The sequence below is a fragment of the Chiloscyllium plagiosum genome, chromosome 34 (assembly GCF_004010195.1).
Source record: "Chiloscyllium plagiosum isolate BGI_BamShark_2017 chromosome 34, ASM401019v2, whole genome shotgun sequence".
Lineage (NCBI taxonomy): Eukaryota > Metazoa > Chordata > Chondrichthyes > Orectolobiformes > Hemiscylliidae > Chiloscyllium > Chiloscyllium plagiosum.
Genome location: NC_057743.1, coordinates 209,311 through 221,625, shown reverse-complemented (window position 1 = coordinate 221,625; position 12,315 = coordinate 209,311).

Below are 12,315 nucleotides of genomic sequence, written 5' to 3'. Positions count from 1 at the left end.
GTCACATTGCATTGAAGATAATTAAAGAATATAAAGAGTATAATTCAAAAATGTGGGTTGTGAGAGCAGATAATGGAAGAGTGTGGTGCTGGAAAAGGTGATTCTCCAGCTCCTTGGATGCTGCCTTACCTGTTGTGCTTTCCAGCACCCCACTGATAATCTTATGCAGAGTAAATCATTCTCTCTCTTCCAAAGAACAATTCTTCAGAAAGTTGCTGCTTGACAAAGGTGAGGTGAGAGTGACATCAAGGAGTCTGAGTAAAAACAGAGTCAATGGGAATCTGAAGGAAAATTGGAGTCATTCACACGAAGCACAAAGAAGGATGGCTTTGGTTGTTGGAGGCGTCTTCTCTGCAGGCATTCTTCGGATTAGTGTCATAGGCCCGAATATCTTCAGCTGATTCATCAATAACCTACCCTCCACCATTAGGGTAGAAATGAGGATGTTCGCTAATGATAGCACAATGTTCAGCATCATTCACAACTCCTCAGACACAGAAGTGGTCTGTCTCCATGTAGATCAAGGTCTTGACAACATCCAGATTTAGACTGATGAGTAGCAAATAATGTTTGTACCACAAAACTGCCAGGCAATGTGAGAATCTAACTATCGCACCTCAACATTTGACAGCATTACCACTGCTGAATCCACCAGTATCAACATATTGTGGTTACCACTGACCAGAAACTGAACTGGACTAGTTATATAAATAGCATGGTGCTGGAAAAGCACAGCAGGTAAGGCAGCATCCGAGAAGCAGGAGAGTTGATGTTTCGGGCTTGAGCTCTTCATCAGGAATGTCAGAGGGGGAAAGGGGCTGAGAGATAAATGGGGAGGGAGCAGGGGGAAAGGTAGCTGGGAAGGGGATAGGTGGAAGCAGGTGGGGGATGATTGTGTTAGGTCATGGGGAGGGTGGAGTGGATAGTGGGAAGGAAGATGGACAGGTGGGACAGGTCAAGAGGGCAGTGCCATGTTGGAGAGTTGGATCTGGGATGGGGTGGTGGGAGCAGAGATTTGGAAACTAGTGAAATTGATGTTGATACTGTATGGTTGAAAGGTCCAACATGGAAGATGAGACGTTCTTCCTCCAGGCATCAGATGGCTTTGACTTGGCAGTGGAGGAGGCCCAGGACTTGCATGTCCTTGGTGGAGGTGGGGAGGGGGGGGTGGAATTGAAGTGGTCAGCCTCAGGGCGGTGGGGTTGCTTCATGCATGTGTTCCAGAGATGTTCCCTGAAACATTTCGTGAGTTGGTATTCTGTCTCCCTAACATAGAGGAGACCAAATGAAGAGCAACAGACACTCCACCAAGGATGCGCAACGTACCACAATTGGATTTAAGAGCTGTGCGTTAATGTTGCAGCTCTATAAAGCCCTGGTTAGACCACACTTGGAATATTGTGTTCAGTTCTGGTTGCCTCATTATCGGAAAGACATGGAAGTTTTAGAGAAGGTGCAGAGTAGATTTCCCAGAATACTGCCTGGACTGGAGGGCAAGTCTTATGAAGAAAGGTTGAGGGAGCTAAGGCTTTTCTTATTGGAGCGAAGAAGGATGAAAAGTGACTTGATAGAGGCATATGTGATGTTAAGAGGCATAGATGGAGCGGTTAGTGAGAGATGTTTTCCAATGGCGGAAATGTCTATCACGAGGGGTCCTAAGTTTAAGGTGATTGGAGGAAAGTTTAGGGGAGATATCAGAGATTGGTTCTTTACACAGAGAGTGCATGGAATGAACTGCCAGCGGTGGTAGTAGAGTAGTAATGTTGCTAATGCATTTAGGCAAATCTTGGATAGGCACATGGATGATTGGACAATGAAGGGTATGTAGGTTAGTCTGATCTTAGAGTAGGATTAAAGGCCAGCACAACATCGAGGGCCAAAGGGCCTGTACTGTGCTATGATGTTCTATGTTCTATCATCCCACATCTGCATCCACTTATCGCCATCAGATCTACCTTCCTCCGACCCCCATCCTCTCCTATTTATCTCTCAGCCCCATTCCTCCCCCACATTCCTGATGAAGGGCTTCCACCCAAAACATCGATCCTCCTGCTCCTCGGACGCTACCTGACCTGCTGTGCTTTTCCAGCACCATACTTTTCGAGTCTGACTCACCAACATATGCAGTCCTCACTTTCTCTTAGTCAAATAAATGCTGTGGCTACAAGATCAGGTCAGGGGCTAGGAATTCTGTAGCCAGGAATGCCCCTCCTGTCTCCCCAAATCTGTTTGAAATGGGTATTTTTAAAAGGGAGGTAGGTAAGGGGATCCAGAGGGCAGGACTGTCAGCCTCTGTAGTTGTCCAGTTGGTTTGAGATTCTCACAGCCTGTACAGATGAGCATGGAGGGCTACAGAGTGGCTGAGCTAAGTGACCATGGCAGAATGGTACAGGAAACCATTCATGAGGGGAGTGAGCAACAAGGAATGTAGTATTAGTAGAGAAGAGTACAGTGAGGGGTGTCGACACTCTTCTCTGCAATAAAGAACAAGAACTCACACAGTTTGTTGTGATGCCTGACCAGTGCCATCGTGTCAATATTCCAACCATACAGGATCAATGTGGATTTCACCAGTTTCCCCATTTCCCGTCCCCCCCACCTTGTCTCAGTCAAATCCCTCGAACTCAGCACCACCTTCCTAACCTGCAATCTTCTTCCTGACCTCTCCGCCCCCACCCCACTCCGGCCTACCACCCTCACCTTGACCTCCCTCCACCGTGGGCGGCACGGTGGCACAGTGGTTAGCACTGCTGCCTCACAGCGCCAGAGACCCTTGGATGCTGCCTGACCTGCTGCACTTTTCCAGCAACACATTCAGCCCATATCCTTCTAAACTCTTTCTATTCATATACCCATCCAGATGTCTTTTAAATGTTGTAATTGTATCAGCTTGCAGGCACCACCCTCTATGAGGAAAAAGTTGTCCCTTAAATCACTTTTATACCTTTCCCCTCACCCTAAACCTATGCCCTCTAGTTCTGGACTCCCCCACCATAGGGAAGAGATTTGTCTATTTATCCTATCCATGCCCATCATGATTTTATAAACCTCAATAAGGTCACCCCTCAGCATCCTACATTTCAGGGAAAAACAGCCCCCGCCTGTTCAGTTTCTCCCTATAGATCCAAACCCCCCCCAACCCTGGCAACATCCTTGTAGATCTTTTCTGAACCCTTTCAAGTTTCACAATATCTTTCTGTAGGGAAGGAGACCAGAATTGCACGCAATATTCCAACAGTGGCCTAACCAATGACCTGTACAGCCACAACATGACCTCCTGTACTCAATACTCTGACCAATAAAGGCAAGCATACCAAACGCCTTCTTCACTATCCTATCTACCTGCGACTCTACTTTCAAGGAGCTATGAACCTGCACTCCAAGGTCCCTTTGTTCAGCAACACTCTCTACATGTATAAGTCCTGCTAAGATTTGCTTTTCCAAAATACAGCACCTCACATTGATCTAAATTAAACTCCATCTGCCACTCCTCAGCCCATTGGCCCATCTGGTCAAGATCCTGTTGTACTCTGAGGTAACCTTTTTCACTGTCCACTGCAACTCCAATTTTAGTGTCACCTGCAAATGTACTGACCATATCTCCTATGCTCACATCCAAATCATTTATATAAGTGACAAAAAGCAGTGGACCCAGCATTGATCCTTGTGGCACACCATTAGTCACAGGCCTCCAGCAACCCTCCACCAGCACCCTCTGTCTTCTACCTTTGAGCTAGTTCTGTATCCAAATAGTTAGTATCCTATTGGATCTAAGCTTGCTAACCAGTCTACCACGAGAAATCTTGTCAAATGTCTGATTGGATGTGATCTAAATGGATTTCACTGTTCTGTCCTCATCAATTCTCTTCATTACTTCATCAATAAACTCAATCAATTTAGTGAGACATGATTTCCCACACACAAAGCTATGTTGACTATCCCTAATCAGTCCTTGCCTTCCAATTACATATAACTCATGATGAACACCTGAACATGTTGTTCACTACCTCATGTTGTAGTGAACCACAAGACTGGGGAAGTAGAATGGGTTTTAAATTATATAGTAAGGGGCAAGGGAACAAATATGGAAGGATGTGGTATGTCAAAAGGTATAGTCAAGGTAGGAGAGAAAAAGGGGAAATGAGGATCAGAGAATAACAGAAATGAACAGAGAGAAAAAAACTCTTAGGAATACATAAACAATCAACTCTAAATGCTACAATGACAATGAAAGGACAAGCTAAAGGTTCTGTATCTGAATGTATGCAGTATTCATAACAAAGTCAACTAACTGATGGTGCACAATGAAGTAATTAAATGTGATTTGATAGCCAATAAAGAGACATGGCTTCAGGATGACAAGGAATTGGTCTTGAATATTGAAGGGTATATGACATTGAAGAAAAATAGATAAAGCTAGGGAGGTAGCACTGTTAATCAAATCGTTAGAGATTAATTTGGTTCAGGAGATCAGAATGTAGAACGGGTTTGGGTGGGTAGAGAAGGATAATAATAGAGGAAAAAAATCTCTGGTGGGAGTGATCTACAGGCTCTTAACAAACCATGTGGGAAAAAGTACATGAGAAGAAATATTGGATGGTTGTGAAAAAGGGCTAGCAATAATCATGGGTATTTTAATCTACATATAAACTGGAAAAATCAGATTGGCAATAGTTGTCTGGATGAGGACTTCATAGCATGCATTCAAGTTCCTCCAACTTCATGCTTCTGAAAGGGTTAAAGATGATATGATTAAATACAGATTCAGTTAAAAGTAAATGTAATAAGATAAATCTGAATGACGGCAAGGTACTCAGAGTGAGTGATAGAAACAAGGACCCAGCCTATCCTGCACAATCAGCAGGATAAGGGGAACTTTGGGTGGATATTAACAATGAGGAGAAAGTGAGGTCTGCAGATGCTGGAGATCAGAGCTGAAAATGTGTTGCTGGAAAAGCGCAGCAGGTCAGGCAGCATGCAGGGAACAGGAGAATCGATGTTTCGGGCATAAGCCCTTCCTGAAGAAGGGCTTATGCCCGAAACGTCAATTCTTTTGTTCCCTATATGCTGCCTGACCTGCTGCGCTTTTCCAGCAACACATTTCAGCTGGATATTAACAATACCTGCTGTAAAGTCACTATAGTTCATTGGATCATTAGACTGCTTTTTCATTAGAGAGGGCTGTAATGGTGGTTTAGCTGTGTGTCATCATATCTCAGGCAAGGGAGACGTTGAAAAAGAGTGTCCTTCATGGTAATCTGAGCAATGCAGGAACTGAGCCCAAATGGGCATCACTCTACATTGTAAACCAGCCAACTGAGCAAACTGATACCTGATGTATGTATTGTGGGAAATAAGTGACATCTGATTAACATATTGTTGTTAATTGATTAGATTCACAATTGAACACATGACTTAAGGTGTATAAAAGATGCAAACTGGTGGGTTTTGCCTGTGTTTAGTCTTAGACTGTTCAGGCTGACCCATCTTGCATTTGCTTCAATAAATTATCATAACCTATACCTGGTGGTTTGTCGAGTTGAATGACAACACATCCATGCACCTGATATTCTGTCCTCCCTTGCAGCCCTTTCCACTCTTTGATGCCTCTGACCTCATTCCATACCTCTCAGGCCTGACTCATCCTTGCCAATTCTGCTGCCCCTCCTCATTCTACAAAGTTTAACAAGGAAACCGTTGAGCTCAGACACAGTTGCAGAATGTGTGTGATGAGATTCTTATATATTGCTGACTTTATCTGGATGCATGACAAGTCGCAACATGCCACAGGACAGCGAGAGGTTTAACCTACACAAACATGTTGCTGACCTAATCTGTAAATCTGTACCTACAGCAGCAGCAATTCAAGAAGGCAGCTCACCCAACCTTCTCAAGGGCAACTAGGGAATGGGCAATAAATACTGGTCAACTAGTGACACCCAAGTCCCACAAGTGAATAAAACAAAAATTAGGTATCCCGCCCACACTTGCCACAATGTCTGTTTTTCTAGGCTCCATTAGGTTGCCTTGAGATATGTGAGAGATAATAAATGTATAAATGTCATATTTGACACAGAGGCACCATCTGGTGGAGCTACAGTATAGAACCACATGTGTGCCTACTAGCAGATGCAGTATGCTGTAAACAAAGCTAACTGTCTTACAGTTAATAGACCAGATGTCATGAAATCTAGTCATGAATAGTGGTAGCTGTCCACCATCTACAAATCCTACTCAACTTCAGACATCATTATAGCGGTGATCTACACATGGATTGAACAGCTGAGAGGAGAGTGACTTTGCTTGACATCAAGGCAGTATTTAACTGAATGTGGAATCAAGCAGCCCAAGCAAAACTGAATTAAATAAGAAAGAGGGCAAGTTCTTCATTTCTTGGAAATCAGACCTAAAGAAGGAAAATTGGTTGTAGATCAATTGTCTCAGCTCAGGACATCACCGCAGGACATTTTCAGCCCAAACATATTCAGTTGCTTCACCAAATAGCCTTCCCTTCTTTATAAGGTCAGAACTATAGATGCCTGCAACTCCTCATAATTAAGAAACCTGCACCTGCATATCTCAAGGTAAAATCAGGCATGAGTCTTCAAGTGACAGGCAATGACTACCTTCAACCAGTCGTGACACTCAATGACTTCCCTGTCATCAACATTTTTGTTGTCACCTTTCACAGAAACTTAAATGGATGAGTTACATGAAATTTTATTTGCATATCACTTTAAATCTATGCCCTCTCATTCTTTTATCTGTTACAAGCAAGAACAGTTTCTCCCTATTGACTCCACCAACTCACATGATTTTGAGAACCTCTATTAAATCTCCTCTCAGCCTTCTTTCTTCCAAGAAGAACAGTTCCAACATTTTCAATCTATCCTCATAACTCAGGTCGTCACTTCTGGAACCATTCTTATGAATCGATTCTGCACTCTCTATAATAAATTCACATCTTCCCTCTAATGTGGCACCACAACTGTATATAATACTTGAGCTGAAGTCTAACCAGTGCCTTGTATAAATTCAACATTACTCCTTGCTCCTGTACTCTATGCCCACATTAATAAAGTTGAGGACACTGTATGCTTTATTAACTGCCCCCTCATCTATCCCACAATCTTCAATGATCTGTCCACATCTACACCCAGGTCCCTCTGCTCCTATACCTCCTATAGAATTTCAAAGCTGCAGCTGACACCCTAAGTTGTATTTTCTGTCAATGTTTTTCCTACCAAATGCATCACCTCACACATGTCTAGATTGAACCCATCTGCCATCTATCTGCCCGCTCCAACAACTCATCAATGTCCTTTTCAAGTTCCACACTTTCCTCTTCACAGCTTCCAAGTTAAGTGTCATTTGCAACTTTGTCCCCTGCACTCCAAGACCCAGGTTTGTAAATATGTGTCCGGAAAAGCAAGGGTCCCAATACCAATTCCTGGGGAACTCCATTACAAACCTTCCTTCAGCTCAAAAACATTCATTTACCTTTACTGTTTCCTGTCACTAAACCAATTTTATACCCATGTTGCAATGGCTTTGCTTTTAGCATGATCTATAACTTTCCTCACAAGTTGGTGGGCGGCACGGTGGCAAGTGGTTAGCACTGCTGCCTCACAGCGCCAGAGACCCAGGTTCAATTCCCGACTCAGGCGACTGACTGTGTGGAGTTTGCATATTCTCCCCGTGTCTGCGTGGGTTTCCTCCGGGTGCTCCGGTTTCCTCCCACAATCCAAAGATGTGCAGGTTAGGTGAATTGGCCATGCTAAATTGTCCATAGTGTTAGGTACGGGGTAAATGTAGGGGTAGGGGTATGGGTGGGTTGCGCTTCGGCGGGTCGGTGTGGACTTGTTGGGCCGAAGGGCCCGTTTCCACTCTGTAATCTAATCTAATCTAATCTGTTCTGTGGCACTACATGAAATGCCTTCTGGAAATCCATGTTTAGCAAATCAACAATGTTATTTTCATTGAGCCTTTTTGTTACTTCTTCAGAAAGCTCCAGCAAATTAATCAAATACAAATTCCCCTTTAGAAATCCATGCTGACTATTGCTAATCAACCCATCTTTTTCTATGTAATGACTTTTTCTACCATATATAATTGTTTCTATAAGCATCAATATTGAGATAACACCACAGACCACTATCCTGTCACCAAGTCATCCTTTTTTTCACACATGGAGAGATCTTGATGCTGGTCCAGTTCCCTCAGAGCCAGCTTTCCAAGTGAACAGAGCTTCTGATACTCCTGTTTGCATTTGTCAGCAGGGCTCCCTGATTGGACCAGATTAACAGCCTCAATCAGGGAACTTATATGTTATGAGGTCAACCTGGCTGACCTGATTACAATCACTACACACATCACTGAAGTTAAATTGATTGGTCTGGAATTGCTGGGATTATCCTTACAACTGTTTTTGGAAAAGGCTGTAATGTTACCATTTCCTCAGTCTTCTGGCAGCTCCTTCAAGTACTGTGAAGACTGTAAGACTATGGCTATGCCTCTGCCATTTCTATCCTCAATTCCTTCAAATTCCTTTTTGCACCTCATCCAGTTCCAGTAACTTATCAACTTTAAGTACCAACTATTTATTCAACATGGGATTCTGATTAATTTTGAATCCTTCTAGTGATGGTGTTTCTTTCTCTGTTACCATAGCCTGGGCAGCAGCCTCCTCATCTCTAAAGATAGATGCAAAGTATTCACTTAACACGTCAGCTATGCCCCTGCTGCTATGTGTAAATCCTGAATTAGGTGTCTAATCTTTCACTATTAATGTTACTGTACTGGCATAAGATGTAGGGGCAGAAGGGGATTATTCAGCCCATTAAGTCAGCACCATTCATTAAAATAGAATGGATTTGATAATCCCCAGCTCCACTTAACCTGCCTTTTCTCCATAACCCTTGATTTCTGCCCTGAAGCTTTTCAGCCACGTCCTGAAGCAGACCACAGCTACATCTCCTGACCTGTCCATCACCTTTCTCATCCATCCGCTCCACCCCACCTCCCACCCATCACCTTCTCCCTCACCTTCATCTGCATACCGCTTTCTCAGCTACCTCCCCCCACAACCCCACGCCCTCCCATTTATCTCTCAGCATTCCCCCCACCCCGGGCCACTAGCTTCATGAAAGGCTTATGCCTGAAATGTCGATTCTCCTGCTCCTCGGATGCTGCCTGACCGGCTGTGCTTTTCCAGCACCACACTCTTGACCCTTGATTTCCTGACTGATTAAAAATCTGTTTATCTCAGCCTTGAATATACTTAATGACTCAGTCTGTACAGCCCTCTTTGGTAAAGAATTTTGCAGATTCATCATCCTCTGAGAGAAATATTCCTCCTCCTCATCTGTGTTTTAACTGCGTGACCCCCTTTTCTGAGATTATGCCCTTTGAACCTCACTGCATCTATCCTTTCAAATCTCTAAGGATCTTAGCTGCCTCTCATTATTCTATACTTCAACAAGAAAAGGCCCAATCTATTCAACATCTCCTCATATCTCCATATCTGGTATCAGTTTGGTGAACCTTCCCTGGACTGCCTCCAATTCCAAGAGATCTTTCCTTAGATAAGGTACCCAACGATGTTCACTATATCCCAGCTGTGGCCTGACTAGTGTTTCATACAATTTTAGCAAAATCTCCTTTTTAAAAAGTGAATGTACTGTGGATGCTGGAAATCTGAAACAAAGACAGAAATTGCAGGAAAAAACTTAGCAGGTCTGGCATCATCTGTAGAGAGAAATCAGAGTTAACATTTTGAATCCAGTGACCTATCCAATGAATCCAACCCAGCCAATTGCCCCCTCATAGGTATACTCTCAATCATCAGGAAAACGATGAAGCTATCGTCAGCAGTGATATCAAGTAACACCTGTTCACCAATATCCTGCTCAGTGATGCCTGGGTTTTGTTCCTAACCTCATTACAGCCTTGATTCAAACATAGGAAAAGAGCTGAATTTCACAGTGAAGCCCAGAGTAACAGCCCTTGAGTCAAGGCTGCATTTGACTGACTGTGGCATTAAGGAGCCCTCACAAAATTGGAATCAGCGAGAATTGGGGGGAGGTTCTCTGCTGGTTGGAGTATATCTGGAACTTAGGAAGGTGGTTGTGATTATATATAGGTAAAAGGGTTGTGATTATAGAGCTGAAAATGTGTTGCTGGAAAAGCGCAGCAGGTCAGGCAGCATCCAAGGAGCAGGAGAATCGACGTTTCGGGCATAAGCCCTTCTTCAGGAATCTGGATTCCTGAAGAAGGGCTTATGCCTGAAACGTCAATTCTCCTGTTCCTTGGATGCTGCCTGACCTGCTGCGCTTTTCCAGCAATACATTTTCAGCTCTGATCTCCAGCATCTGCAGTCCTCACTTTCTCCTTGTGATTATAGAGTTATACAGCATAGAAACAGACCCTTTGGTCCAATCAGTCCATGCTGACCATAATCCTAAACTAGTCCCACCTGCCTGCACTTGGCCCCCTATCCCTCCAAACATTTCTTATTCATGTACTTATCTAAATGTCTTTTAAGAGTTGTAACTGTACCTGCATCCATCATTTCCTCACACAAACCACTCTCTGTCTAGAAAATTTGCCACTCATGTCTTTTTAAATCTTTCCCTTCTCACCTTAAAAATATGTATCCTAATGTTGAAATCCTCCACCTGCCATTCATCTTATCTATTCCCATCATGATTTTATAAACCTCTATAAGGTCAGCCCTCAACCTCCTACACTTCAGTTAATAAAGTCCCAGCTTATTCAGTCTCTCCTTCTAACTCAGCTCTTCCTTTCCCAGCAACATCCTAGTAAACTTCCTCTGAACTCTCTCCAGTTTAATAATATCCTTCCTATAACAGGGCTACCAGAACTGGATCTACTCCAGAAGAGACCTTACCAACACTTTCCTCATTTCAAAGTTCACCCATCAAGTAGGAACAAAAACAGAAAAAGCTCGGTAAACTAAACAGATCTGGCAGAGAGAAAAGAGTTAACATTTTGAGTCCAATCTAACTCTTTATCAACAATGAAAATCTGATCTTCCTTTCTTCTGTTCTTTGGTTTTGAGTTAGCCACTGACTTATTCAGATGCAGATAAGCAAAACAAGCTGATGAGGCTAACTATCTATTCACACTTCAGAAAGTTCCAGTTAATCTAGCCTTAAGCACGATGAGTTTAATTAATTGTTTGGATATATTTTCTTTAATTTCCCTGAAACTGAAGAAACAGCGAATTTCTTTTCTATGTCACCTAATTGTGGTGGACAGTGGCAGACTTAGCAAGGACAATTTAGCAGCAGTACTCAGCATTTCTTCTCATGAGTCTGAAACTGCTTGATTTAGGTTCATTTCACTACAATCAAACCACAGGCTGTAGTCAAGGTGAGAAACTGCAAATGTGAAAACCATGTTTTAGTCAGAGGTGAAACAACCTTTACGAGTCTCAAACCAGAAATAACAAAGGGTAAAACCAAAAACAAGTGTTTATGGGAATCTGTAAATAAACAGGATGTGTGGGCGTTCTGTCCACCTACATAAGGTGCCACATAAAAGTTCACCATGTAACATAAGAATTCATACTGGTGGGGGAATTACATTAACATGGATGGAGGTTGGCTAACGGAAAAACAAAAACTGACAGTCAGATTAAGTGGGTCATTGGCAATTAATAACTGGTGGAATACCAAAGAAATCAATGCTTGAGTCTCAACTATTTACAATCTTTATTAATAACTTGGAATGAAGGGTCCGAGCGGTGATGACACAAACCTAGGGTAGGAAAGCAAGTCATGAGGAGGTTACAAAGTTTAAGTGAGTGAGCAAAGATTTGGCAGATGGAGTATATTGGGAAAAGAAGTGTGATTGTTAATTTTAGCTGGAATTATAGAAAAGCAGAATATTATCTAAATGGAGAGAGATTGCAGAACACTGCACGATAGAAGGATCTGGGTGTCTTTATTCATGAATTACTTAAAGTCAGCAAGCAGTAACTCAGCAAATGATTAGGAGGTTGAACGGAATGTTGGCCTGAATTGTAAGATGAATTGTTACGACACAGTGATGAACCTCTGTGTTAATTAAACCAAACACATAGAAAAGCTCTCCTCGTAATCTGTTAAAGTATGAGTGACAGAGAACTCCAAATTCCATTATTTAATGAAAATAATATCAATTTATTCTTTAACTCTAAAAGTGAACACTAAACAACAACTATTCACAAATCTAAGCCCCCCTTTCTCTTAACTGTTTAGTATCTGCCTCCAACTCTATAACAATATGCTGTTCCATTAAGACACTTATTAA